The following is a 13833-nucleotide window of genomic DNA, read 5'->3' as shown; positions in this document are numbered from 1 at the left end:
GGACTGCCTCCTTTTTATAGTAACATAAAATACTTTTTATGAAATATATGTATGATTTTGATGTACAAGTGCAATATTACCTATGAACAAAAGGGCGGTACTCACACAGGTGAGAGGACTAATGAGATCCCCATAGGGGTATAAGAATAGCTACTGCTGAGAAAGTCAGCACTTGCTCCTGAGGAAGCCGGATATCTAAACAACCGGAGAAACGCGTTGAGCTTTTACATATATAGCAGACGGGGTACCATCCGTTCAGCAGACCTATCCATTCATCCCCACAATTTGGCATTAATCGACACCGAATCCTGTCAACGCTGAGGCTGTGGGATTCAGCTTGGTCCCTGAATTTGGATATTGCGGTGAGCCATATACAAGGGGAGCTGTGCCTGTGGCAACACAAAGCACTAGAAAATCTTGGTCCAGCACAAACCTTTGGATTACAAATTCTATTTCCAAATACAAGGAAGATCAAGGATGGTAATATATAAAAATTCCCTATCAGCTGCTATTTGACTTTTTAACCTATTTACATACCACCTATTGGTGGATGAGACTGAGCCTATTTCATCATTAGTCCCTTTTTAGAAATTGCAATTATTGTGAATAATTTGTATATGTATGTATATGTTGTATTAATTAATTTTTTAGTAAACTGATTTAATTTTTTACCGTCCTATATTGTTTTTGGTTTCATTCAACCAGCGCCAGTACAAACTACACCCTTTTTTTCTTACAATTATCTGGGGCTGACTACCCCTAGTACCGGCTGCTGTTAATTGCGCACCACACATAACCTTTCTTTATTTTATTATATGTCTGTTGACATTTTGAACCTCTCAAAATGTAGGCAATGAAAATGTAGACCTTTAATATAAAAGAATGTCTATATTTTGATAGCGTAAAAATGTCAATGAAATGTAGACCGTTATATTAAAATAATAGAGCAGCTGATAAACGCTGTATTGCCGCTCAGATTCTGCTAAATATGGCATCTCGGACACCTGTGAGAGCTGCTAGCCAAAGCTAAATGTGTAGCTAACATAGGGGTAGATTTATTGAGCTCGGTGAAATGATAAACTGTCTGTTTTTTATCACCAGCCAATCAGCTCCTACCTGTCATTTTTCAAACCAAGCCTGTACCTTCACAGTTAGGAGATGATTGGCCGGTGATAAAAATCAGACACTTTATCACTTCACCAAGCTTAATAAATCTGCCCCATAATCTCCAGTGGCGTAACTATGGAGGGTGCAAGGGGTGCAACTGCTATAGGGCCCGGGCCTTTGGGGGGCCCGAGGGCTAAGCAGGCATCCCCTGCACCCATTAGACCTTTATTAGCTAGTGTTTTTGCAGCCGTGTGCTCTCCCCCCTCTCTCTCACTCTGACGCTGCGGGGGCTCAAGTCACTATCTGGTGACCAGCCCTGGCGCAAAAACAGGTGCTAGTGCCGGGGAGACAGCGGGGAGTGGGGGTGACAGCGAGACACGGGTTGGCTGTCTGACATCTGCGCCACTGAGGGGACCCACTCTGAGGAGATCCTCCCCTGATGTGGACACCGCTGAGGTCCGCTGCGCTGAGGTCCCGGCGCTGATCTGTAGGTACAGTAACAAGCCAGTTTATACTGTGGGCAGGGGGGTCACAGTTCATACTGTAATGCCTGGTCTGATGGGGTGGGATGGATTAAGATCTCCCCCCTCTCTCTCCTCTCTGTTTTCCTCTGTCTTGCACTCTCTCCCTCCCCAGCCACCTCTCTCTCCTGTTTTCTTCCCTCCCCTTTCCCCTTTCTCACCCCCCCTCTCTCTCTCACTTTCCATGCCCCTCTTTATCCCCCTCAACCCCACGCTGTCTCCCCCCCTCACTCATCCTCCCCTTGTCTCATCTCTCTCTCCCCTTGCCCCACTCACTCTCCTCTTTCTTTCGCTCCACTGTTCTCTTTCCCCATTCACCTGTTTTCTCTCAGCCCTCTTAGCCCTCCATCACTCTGCCCCTATCTCTTTCCACCCTTTCCCCTCTCTCTTTCTCTCCCCCATTCTGTCGCTGTACCTGGCACTGTCTCTACCAGACCCTCTCCCTCTCTCCCTGACATTCTCTCTCACTCCTGCTCATACCTCTCCTTTTCTCTCTTGCTCCTCTCCCTCTCTCTCCTTACATTCCTTCTCTTTTCCTGACCGTCCCTCTCTCACATCTTTCCCCACCATAAGTTTTGTCTCTCAGCAGCACGATGGGGGGTGAGGGCCCCATAGCAAAATTTTGCTATGGGGCCCAAAGAGTTCTAGTTACGCCTCTGATAATCTCTTATATATTTAGCCAGATCTGTCACTCAAGGCAGTGTATATAACGGTGGGCGGGGTTCCAGGGTTATAGACAGGCCCGTCCACCGTTACCCACACTGCAAAACCTGCGCTCGACCGTTCTACACACCACCCCCTTGCCCTCCGTCCTACACACAAGCTCCCACACTATCCGCCACTCCTCACCCACCACTCCCCATGTCCGCCCATACACAGCCAAACCCCGCCCCACGGCTACACACCACGCCCCCCCACAGCATCTCTCTCCAGCCAGCCTCACCGCCCCTTGATGACACCCTCTAACTCAGCCCAGCCTCTACGCCCCTTCCTGCCCACACTCACGTGCAAGGGACGTCCCCCCGCACCCGCACGGATCATGTTACAGCCCCCCTACCAGCGTTATACACACAGTGTCCGGCACACCGGCACTCACATATAGGACCCCCGCAGCATACATATAGCCCCCTGTCCCATTAAGTCCTGCAAGTCTCACGGAAACACGCTAAGAAGCCAACCCACCCACACATACCACAGCAGCCCCATCCACAGTCCCCCTGTCCGGGTGAGCTGCGACCCGGAAGTCTCGCGGGAGGTTGCACACTCCCCGAACAACTGCTCCTGCTGTCTAGCTGCCGCCGCATGTTACCCCGGCACCCCCACGAAGCACCGTCCCGCTACTCCGCCACCCAAAAGGCCACAACACCTGCTCCCACAGCCAATGGCTCCCGGCTCCAATAAAAGGGAGCTGGGGACCGCACAACGCGCCGCCGGAGGAGATCTGCTGGTGCAGGGTTCAATGTCTGGCACCATGGAGCAGGAAATAGTGTGCTGAGACGCAGCAGGAGACCATCCAGCTCCGTGTTGAAAGTGCTGGCTGCAGCAGAGCCGGCGCCAGAGAGCAGGGGCTGGGGACCGTGGGGCAGATTTATTAAGCATGGAGAAGAGATAAAATGGAGATAAAGCGGAGAAAAGGTAAAAGGAGATATAGCACCAGCCAATCAACTCCCAACTTTTTCAAACATGGCTGGTGCTTTATCTCCTTTTACCTTTTCTCCGCTTTATCTCCAGTTTATCTCTTCTCCAAGATTAATAAATCTGCCCCCGTGTACGGGAGCAGATGCTGCAATTGCTGGTGACTATTAAACTTCAACAAAACACTGCTCTCCATTCTTCCAACTCATTCCCCCCTCTCTGTTCCCACCCCTCCTCTCTGTTCCCACCCCCCCACCCCTCCTCTCTGTTCCCACCCCTCCTCTCTGTTCCCACCCCCCCTCTCTGTTCCCACCCCCCTCCTCTCTGTTCCCACCCCCCCACCCCTCCTCTCTGTTCCCCCCCCACCCTCCTCTCTACCCCCCCTCCTCCTCTCTACCCCCCTCCTCATCTCTGTCCCCCTTCCTCTCTGCTACCCCCTCCATCCCTCTGCTCCACCCTGCTCCCCCTCCTTTCCCCCTTTCCTCTGCTCCTCTCCTTCCCTCTCCCTCCCCTCTCTTTCACATCCTCTATCCCCCTTTTTCTCCCTGACATCCCCTCTCTCTTTCTCACTCCCTGTCTCTCCCCAACACCCTCCATCTCCCTGTCTCTACACCTGCGGATGCCAAAATTGTAACGTGTAGCGTGTAACTACCCCTGGCAATGATCATGTAATCCCTGTTATAATGAGCGTGTAAAACCCATGGCAAGGTTACCACCCCTCACCCACCCACAGTACCCATGCACCTATATGTCCCCCACCACACCACCTTCGGTCTCCCACCCACAGCACCCCCGCAACTGACCCTCATTCAACCTGTGCACCCCCTCACCACACACACGGGGCACCCCTGCACTTCCACCACCCGCAGTATCCAAGAATGCACCACCCCCAATCAACCTCCCCCACCCCCGGCACCACCACACCCACCACCTGTGAAAACACCACACTCGCCCTTCCCCAACCAGCAGTACACCAGCCCCGCCCCCACCCACGGCACACCAGCCTCTCCTCCATCCACAGCACAGCCAGACCCCATCACCAAACCATATTTTCCCCAATAAAGGCCCTTACGACGGTGTGAAGAGCGCCCGTAGGGCACAATGAATCACCTAGTAGTTAGTAATACGGTTCTTTAGAGATAGTCCCACAGCAAAGCTGACCTGGCATGATAACAGAACAAGGGCAGATTGTCAATCAGACCTCATTTGTTTTAAGACCCAGACTTTTCAAGGATTTCAAGCCCTGTGCTGACCAATCTGTGGCTGGTGAACATTATGCAGCAGGACCCCAAGCTATGTATCTGCCTGCTCTAGGAAAACACAATGCTGCCCCCTGATTTTTCAATACCAGGCCAGGCTGAGAGGTCTGGAGCAGGTTATGGGTTTGGAAAAGGGGAAACATTTTTTATTTGTCTATTATTCAACTACTTAGCTGTTCCTAGCGTGGTGGTTCACACAGGCATCTGAGATGACAACTTTTAGCAGCGTCTCTGCCACAGGCCAGCTTTTAGCAAAAGATGTGTTATTTTGTTATGACTGTCAACACTTTGAAGTTAATCTTATCATCTGATAATACTTTGAGTGCAATCAAACACATCCCCTCACATGTCGACCAAGCTGATAGAAATTATTCGATGGTCGCCGACCATCGAATGATTTCTCTCCCTTCAGCAATAAAAGTCAGTCTAAACTGACTTTGATTTCCTTTGGTGTCCGCCAAAGAGGGGGCAGGCACTGGGGATGTCCATAAAAAGATGGGCGTTCCCCTGCCCGGGGCTGATGAGCGCCCCTGCCCGTTGTGTTTTTTAAAGTGTAGTGTGTGCACTCAGTATCGCTATGTTATGTTCAGTGGGTCCCGTTGATGTCACTGCACAATATAATTTACTAATATCATTCAGTGTGTACACTAAGTATCATTTGCCTGGAAGTTCAGGGGGAAACAATCGATGTTGCTCATAGGGCATATCAGCTAGTGTGTATGGGGCTTTAGTTCTGAACCCTGTATGCACAATTCTACAGATACTGTATGCAATCAGAGCATGACTATGCTGGGTACACACTGGGCAATATATTGCTAACAATATGGACGATATATAGGAAAAACTATCTAGCGTGTACGCTAAATGTTGTTAAAGATGTGGTAACTCCCATCATCTGTACATGCATCTCAATGTTGAGTATCTAGTCAAGGATAGGGAAATTATATGGTATCCATAGGTGCTAATTTAACCAAAGGTCAGTTTATCATTACCCAAAACTTACATACAATACATAAAATTCTTAAGAATCTGTTTCTCACCCAATGGAGGTGGTTGTGTTGTGTTAGAGTCCAAATTGTTGGTGCAACAAGCTTTGGAATATTTCCTTCATCAGTTACTTATTTGATGAAGGAATTATTCCGAAATGCGTTCCACAGGCGATTTGGACTCTAACAAGAATTGTCTACACCAGTGGTTCCCAAACTTTTCTTAATCAAGGCGCCCTAGAGTATCAATCTTTTTCACAGCAGCCCTAGGAAAAACAGTTTTGGAACTTATATGTTAGTTGGGCGCCCACTCAGAGTTTCTTATTCAGAAATTTAGAAATAAATATACTTAATGAAGTAAATTGTGTTTATAGGTCATCCTTAGGGTCAGTTATGTGGTGAGGGACAGGATTCACTTCCGCTTGTAAATATGGTTTATGATTGGCAGTACCAGTACTAGTCTGTCCTATCACAATGACCATAAATAATTTGCATTGGTCCTGGACTGCCAAGCCGGGGCACCCCAACAATTGTCCCAAGGCACCCCAGGGTGCCACGGTGTACAGTTTGTGAACCACTGGTCTACACCATTAACAATATTAGCGGTACCATTAAATCTTTAAAATTGTGCCCTGTGAGAACCACGCCCATGTTAAGAATTCATAATGTGCATCTATGGAGCCGTGCAGTCGCCAATCAGGTGCAAAGCTCCCAGGGAGCCAGCTCTTGATTGACTAAGGGAATTCCCTATGACTGATGTCACATGGAATTCCCTCAGTCTTGGGGAGGGGTTGCTTGTGTAACCAATTAGCCCCTCACTGTCCGCTTGGATTTTGGTGATCGTTTTATTTTTTTTAACCCGTGGATTGCCTACATGGACTGAAGAAGACTTGTTCTACACTGGATGGGATGGTGAGTATGATTTATTTTGACAGGTACCCTATGGATTCTAGTACATTGTTGCTCCTCTAGGGAGCCTGTTGTGTATCTGCACACCAATTATTTTATAAGGTAGTTTTGAAGGAACCCCAATTTTAAATAGGTCAGTAGTGAGGGTGCTGTCTCTCACAGTAATTTGTACAATATTTACAGAGGGGAGAGAAAAGGGACCGTTTGGTGGGAACAGGAATTATTACATAATAAACAAATAAAAGTTATATTTTATTATATTCTCAATTACTAGTGCGTTCCTCCCCGAACAGTCCCTTTTCTCTCCCCTCTGTAAATACCCTATGGATTCTACATGGAGAAGAGGACAGGCCTATGGTGGACCCTATTGTTAAGCATGAATGTCTGAGGTGTGTATTAAAGTTATACTTTATTACAGTGTGGGTTTTTAAATTTAGGTATTGGTTCTGTTGCAGCCCAGGTAAAAAGTGTCATGACACCGCTGACTTTTAAGCATGGTGCTGGTTATAGAAATATAGCCAACTGTAACCAGGACCGGCTTTAAGAGCCTGGGGCTGGTTATAGCCAGATATAGGGCTAAGCCCCCAGGCCGTACGTCAAGGCATCTCTGTCACTGGGGGTCCCTAACACTGGGTATGGGGTGTGGGCCCCCAATATGCCGGCACAGGCTGACTACTCCAGGGCAGCACACAAATGAAAATTAGTAGGTGTTAATAAGAAGCACATAAGTGCTATGTAAGGAGGTGAAGGTGTGGTTAAAATAATACATACAATGTGATAGGGAAAAACATAAATGTTAATAAAGTGTTAGGGTGTGCTAACCTGGAGCAGACCAGCCATACCAACAAAGAGGGAACCACACTCCCAAACCCATCCCATGCACAATAACAAATTTTTGGGCCTAATAGCCCAGTGTAAGGCCACATGATAATGGCTTACAACATCTGAGAGCCAGCTTACCTGGAGATACCCCTGGCTTCTCCAATGGCACTCAGGTGTCAGCAATCCCTCCTAATGCTGACCCATCTATGCCTCTCTCAACTGCACAACACTTTTATTGGCAAGCTGCTCAATCAGAGGTAATGTCATTCAGGTGCCAACAGGGAGGGGTAAATCTGGTTAGGAAAAAAAAACAGTTTGTATCCCAATTGCACACTGAATGAGAAATATACATATAATAATCAGATAATACAGAGATCTTGGTTGCATATATCTGCAGATATAGGGCTAAGCCCCCAGGCCGTACGTCAAGGCATCTCTGTCACTGGGGGTCCCTAACACTGGGTATGGGTCTGGGGTGTTATTTCTCATTCAGTGTGCAATTGGGATACAAACTGTTTTTTTTCCTAACCAGATTTACCCCTCCCTGTTGGCACCTGAATGACATAACCTCTGATTGAGCAGCTTGCCAATAAAAGTGTTGTGCTGGTTATAGCCAGGCAGGGGGACAGAAACAGAATGCCTTTTTTTAAATTTATTTATGTATTTTTCCTATCTTTTACACTGAGAAGCATCGCACGGATCTGACTGATCCGTGCACTGCTGGCTGGTCGTACATATTTGGCTGCCAGTAAACTAAGCAGCCAAATACGAATCACTTTACCATTGGAAAACACGAATCTGGAGAATACAGCAGCTTTGTAAATTTTCTGTACTCTCCATTCTGATTTTCAGTCGATCCCGTTTGTACTCAGGATCGTCCATAATCGGCCTTATTAGTAAATGTCCCCCATTGACTGCCTAGGGGCCTCCACAGGGATTTACCCATCACTGGGCTTCCAAAGGGATTTGAGTCCTTTGGAGAATACGTATATAAATAACAATTAGATATAGTAATAGTAGGTGAAATGATGTTTTGTGATTCTTTCCCTATTTGCACTAGTACACAAGCAGCCATTACCTTCACCCCACCCCTTCATACTTTGCACCACTTAGGTGAGAAAAGATAGGGTGGTTTGTAAAGACCTAGAACTTAACCAAGAAAAAGGGGTGGGGCCCTGACTGGGAGGAGTGCCTAGAGCACCCATTACCCTTATTAATCCCACCCAAAAATATCATACTGTATCTATAATCTGATATTTTGTATTAGTTGATTATCCTATATAATAAAAGACTAACGCTGCTCCTCACCGGAGGGGCATTTAAAGTTGTGCAAGTCAGTGGCCCCTAGATTGTGTCCAACTGAGCAATTCAAGTGTTTGGGTACACACAGCCGCCTGCGCTGACATTATTTTTATGATGTTCCATCATTTTGATTTGCTGATAACTGTTTTTTTTTTTACAAAATAATTGAATAGTCTATATTTGTCTGCTATTTTAGTTTGAAGGTATTGGCGTTTCCAGATTATCTCTTTACACTCAGCTAGAAAATGTGCATAGAAATATTTAAATCTTAAAAGGGATACAAGTGCTTTCCTGAAAACAATGGTAAGTATAGGAACATGTACAGAACCTTCTAGTGCAGGTTAGCAGGGATAGGATACAGTTGCTAAGAACTTTAGACTGCTAAGAGTTCCTATGAAATGATATTTGTGAAAAATATATTTTAGACTTTTTACATGATTGCCACTTGTGTATTATAAGTTGATTACCTTCCAGCGCCTCCGAATATACTGCTTCCTGAGGTTCTCTAAATTGACGATGGACTTTTTCCTAACCAGCATCTGAAGTTTATCTTTTGGCTGTAAGATAGAGAGGAACAACAACATTTGACCAATAACATACAGGAAACAGACAGTATAAATATGTAGAGGGCAGTGTTAAGCTGGGTACACATCTATACACGCGACCGACCATCCACACCAGCCGATACGCGCGTACACACCTGTACAATTTTACTTGCGAAGTCTGATCTACTCCCGTCCAAACAGTCGCAAAAAAAAGATTGTACCACCGTACACACTCTCTAAATTTGGGCTATTGACACATCATATATAAACAAAATTATCATAATGGGCTGGGTTAAGGGCATACTTATAGCAAACCACTATACAGACAGGGTACGCGTCTAAATTAGTCAGCCGGCAGGGTGACTAGGGCAAACTGCTATATATTCGGGGTATGCGTATATGTAGATGTAGCTATTGTGTGACACTAATGCACTTTAGTACTTAAATAAAGCAACAAAAGGCGGCTGTACTAGAATAAGTCATAGGTATAAGATGTACAAATGTTTGTAAAGCTCAGTTTCAGAAGTTGTGTAATACTTGCATGCATGAGATAGATGCGGAGCTGTTACTAGGTAACTTACAGTTATCTACAATGTTATGCACACGGGTGTCCTCTCCAATAGTTATGGACACGGGTGTCCTCACCAACCCTGACTCCGTTGCCTCTACCTGGAGTCGATGGACAAATGCAGGGCTAGTCTTCACCTGGGCCCGTCTCGGCTGAAGGGCGAATTAGGTCCGCCCCACTCCGCTACAGGCAGGTCTTAAGTATGGACAATTCATCTGCCGAGGCCAGGAGAGAACAAGGGTAAAACTAACTGAACCAACTGGTGAGGACAACCCAGCCCTAAGGGCGGATTTGAGGGACGCCCCGTGAACAGGAAACTTCTGAGGTAATACGTTTACCGGTGAATGTAACAATACACATGAGTTGACACAATAAGAAAAGAATACTAGTGAACCCAGGGGGGGGGGGGGGGGGGGTACAGGTGTAACAATACACTACGATGACGCAATATCAGAATAACGAGTGTGCCCCCACGGGGTAATACCATGGGATTCAAGTGTAACAATACACTAAGAAGATGACACAAAATATATAAATGCACGGTGATCTCAGAGTAAGAAGGTAAGGGAGAAATCCCAACTTATCTGAGAACAGTGACTGCTGCAGGCAAGGCAGGTAACCACCGGGAAAATAGCCAGAAGGCGGATGGGAATGCTGGATGCTGCAGCTGGAAATCCACTGACAGGCAGGAGCAGGACAAGACAGCCAGGAACCGGGAACACTCAGAACGCAAGGCATGAACTATAACTGGCGTCTGAGTCCCCCGGTGAAAAGGTTTAAATAGAGAGCCAGCCAATGGTGAGCAGCTGCGGCTGATCACCTGGGCGGGCGGCTAAACCGGAGTCTTCCCCTTCCGCCTGGTTGCCTGACGTCCCCCGTCGCCTAGGCAACCGGTGCGGCTGTGGGGGAAGAGACTGAGGAGGCGGACCTGGACGCACGGCGGCGTCTGCCGGATGTCGCGGCCTGATGACGCGGCCGCGTCCAGTGACGCGAGGGCGTCCCGGCCGCCTAGCAATAGCCGGGACGTGCTGCAGGGAGTCCGCCGGGCTAGTGCCGGCACTACCCGCGCGAGCCCTGACATACACAGAGATGTAGGTAGCGGTTAGATCATGCTTGTAGCTATATTTGCACACTATTGGTATTTTTTAATATGTTTTTATCATGTTCATTTGTAAAGGGGTGTACACATGGTGCGATTGCCTTGCTATTACAGGATTGAATAGCACGGCAAGACAAACGCATTCGATTTGGACTATCTAATGCAGATCTGTACTACATAATCTTGTCTGCACCGAACCATGGTGCATAAGAATAATCCTGAATATATTCATCCTTTATTGAACAGTTGCAGTGTTACATGATATGACAGTATGTGTGGTGTTATGTAGATGGCAAAAGAAGAAGTACATGTAACAATAAATATAGAAATGTAAAAAAAAATCTGGAAGTCCATAGTTTACAATAAGAGAATTCACGCAGTACATGTTATGTGTATTAGATGACAGAGCTTTTAACGCCTAGATATGGAGACAGGACACAACGGGGCTAATTCAGTCCTGATAGAAAAAGTAGTAAGATTTCATTGCAGCACGGCTTTGCCCATTCATACTACTGTCTGATTTGCTTTGGTGCAGAGTTATCCCTGGCTTGTTAGCCATAACCCAGTTGTTGATTTAATGAAGTGAAAGAAAATGGACTATTTGCTCAGTTACAAAAATCTCTGAAACATAACTCTTGGTTGACGTTATTTCCGAAGGTACTTTTCATATTTTTCAAGCACAATAGGCAATTCACCAAGTTATTCTGTACTATTACTGTGCCAATTAGTGCACTGGTCAGCATAACAAGCTAATCAGTTATTATGGTCTTCAGAAGGTTTCCTGGCCTTTGACATGTAAAAAAAAACACTTGTTTCCCGTTATTCAACATCCTACCCTTATAGAAGTCAATGCTTCTAATGCTAAAACATATGGCTATTCTGTCCCAATACTCCAGTATTACTAAACAAAATGCATCAAATTTCACATTTTTTGGGGGAAATTAAGAAAAAAAAAGATTGCATTGGAAATTGATTTGTTGACTGTCAACACTGCTCTAGCCACACACAAAACACAGGTGCAGTGTACCTGTGGATGGAATTATATCATTACACCATTCATGTCTGTACACCTATTCTAGATAATGGTCAACCATTTCAGCAAGATGTGCAACTTTATGCCATTGTCCTACTTGCTTTCTACCAAGGAGTAGCCTCCCCTTTTCATTTAACATATATTCAGACATCATGGATTACTACTCAACATTAATTATGACATCAGAAATCAATTTAGTTTAATTTGTATAAATTATTTGTATAAATATAATTTTTCTCTACTTTTCATACACAAAGAAAACTTTCAGAAACATTAGGCAGAATTTCCCAACTTGTTATTTGATCAATACTGAGCTACAGTAGTCTGAACCATCACCATTGATTCCTTATTGCCAGGCCTGACTTAAGCCTCATACTCACTGGGCAATTTCTGCTAGCCTGCGTGCTGAGCGATGTAGGCTAGGGAAATCGCCCCTTGTAACTTCCTAGCAGTTATATCACCCATCCACACATAGCATTGTGTGTATGGGTGATCTGTGCTAACCAGTGTTCTCTGGTTAGAACACTGACGATCTGACTAGACCTTGACTACAGGTAGTCAAGATCTAGTAAGGCGATGGTGACCCGTGGGACCACCTATGCCATCGCTATGGAGCATACACATGGAGAGATCCGTGCTTAATTTCTAAGCAATCTAGACAGATCGCTTATAAATAGGGCTAAAATCACCCCCTGTGTATGCCCCCTTAGTTTCTTCTAACTTTCTGTTTCTTCTAACTGACCGGTCATACACTCAGTGTGTTTAAAACCCCAATCTCCCTTCCCCACATACAAATGTACAATTTTGATCGGTACTGCTTTCCTAGCACGGCGTCCACGATCTAGATTGTATGTGTGGGGCTGATATCTCAAGCATCTCATGTGTTTGTGCGGCATAAGATGCATGAGATGATGCAATCTCGACGAGGCCCCAAAACCCCAATTTTAATTGCTAAACCCCCCCCCTAATGGGTGAAATGGCCCCCCCCCCATTGATGCCAACCCGAAGCATGGCGAGCGCAGCGAGCCCGCGAGGGGCGGCGGTACGCGTCCTCCGACCTTTTCTTACCCCCACTATCCACGTCGGCATGGAGTTGATTTTATATAGTGTGGCGAGTGCAGTGAGCCACCGAGCCAGAAGCATGGCGAGGGGACGCGGAATACATGTAAAGTAGTCCGCGTCCCCTCGCGGGGCTCGCCACGCTTCGGGCTCGCCACACTATATAAAATCAACTCCACGCCGACGTGGATAGTGGGGGTATGAAAAGGTCGGAGGACGCGTACCGCCGCTGCTTGCCACGCTTCGGGTTGGCGTTGATAGTGCTGGTGGCGTTAACAATGGTTATTGGGGGCTCACAATTTTTTATCTCATGGATCTCATGCATCTTATGGATGCATAAGATCCACGAGATTAAAAAATCGGGTCCATCGCGTTGATTGTATGCCTTAAGTACCTTAAACTTAAAGCATACAATCAATGAGACGGGCGCCGTGCTAGGAAAGCAGTACCTTTTGATCTGTACTGCAGCGTAACAGGGTCTCCGTACCACACGGCAACCCCGTATGAGAGACGCAGTGTCTGGCGTCAGACTTAGCGTCTTCTCTGCTGCCGGCTAAGCTGGGTGAATGAGGCAAGTGCACGTGTGCACACCTCACATCTTACTCCATAACAAGCTGATTCAGCACCCTTGCTGTCAATACCGATAAGTGAACAAGGCAAGTGCATATCGGCACACCTTATATATTATATGTGGTTCACTAGCGCCTGACAGGCAGGACGGGCAGCGGCTTAAGAAGTGAGCGGACACGCTGAGAAGGGATCACTACCCACATTCAGTATAGACCGCAACTATCTGTTTGAGCCCGTGGTTCCCTCCAGACCCTCCTGGCTATAGGCACTCACTGTCCCATATAAAGATTTTTGCATTTAGGCTTCAACAATAGCACTATTGAACAGGGGCGCTCCTTAACCATAGGGAAGACCAGTATACACAAAAAATCACACTGCACTACAAAAAAAGAAAGGGATACTGTGGAGCAGGGTCACA

At 46.4% G+C, this 13833-nt stretch overlaps 1 long non-coding RNA gene across 2 annotated transcripts in view; it reads left to right on the top strand.

The window, feature by feature from the left end:
• The window catches only part of LOC146074874 (uncharacterized), a 55193-nt gene that overhangs the window by 31059 nt on the left and 10301 nt on the right, over positions 1-13833 (top strand). The gene's annotated exons all lie outside the window — the stretch shown is intronic.

The sequence above is a fragment of the Crinia signifera genome, chromosome 4, assembly GCF_055691185.1.
Source record: "Crinia signifera chromosome 4, ASM5569118v1, whole genome shotgun sequence".
Classification (NCBI taxonomy): Eukaryota; Metazoa; Chordata; class Amphibia; order Anura; family Myobatrachidae; genus Crinia; species Crinia signifera.
This window is presented reverse-complemented; position numbering and strand designations above follow the sequence as displayed.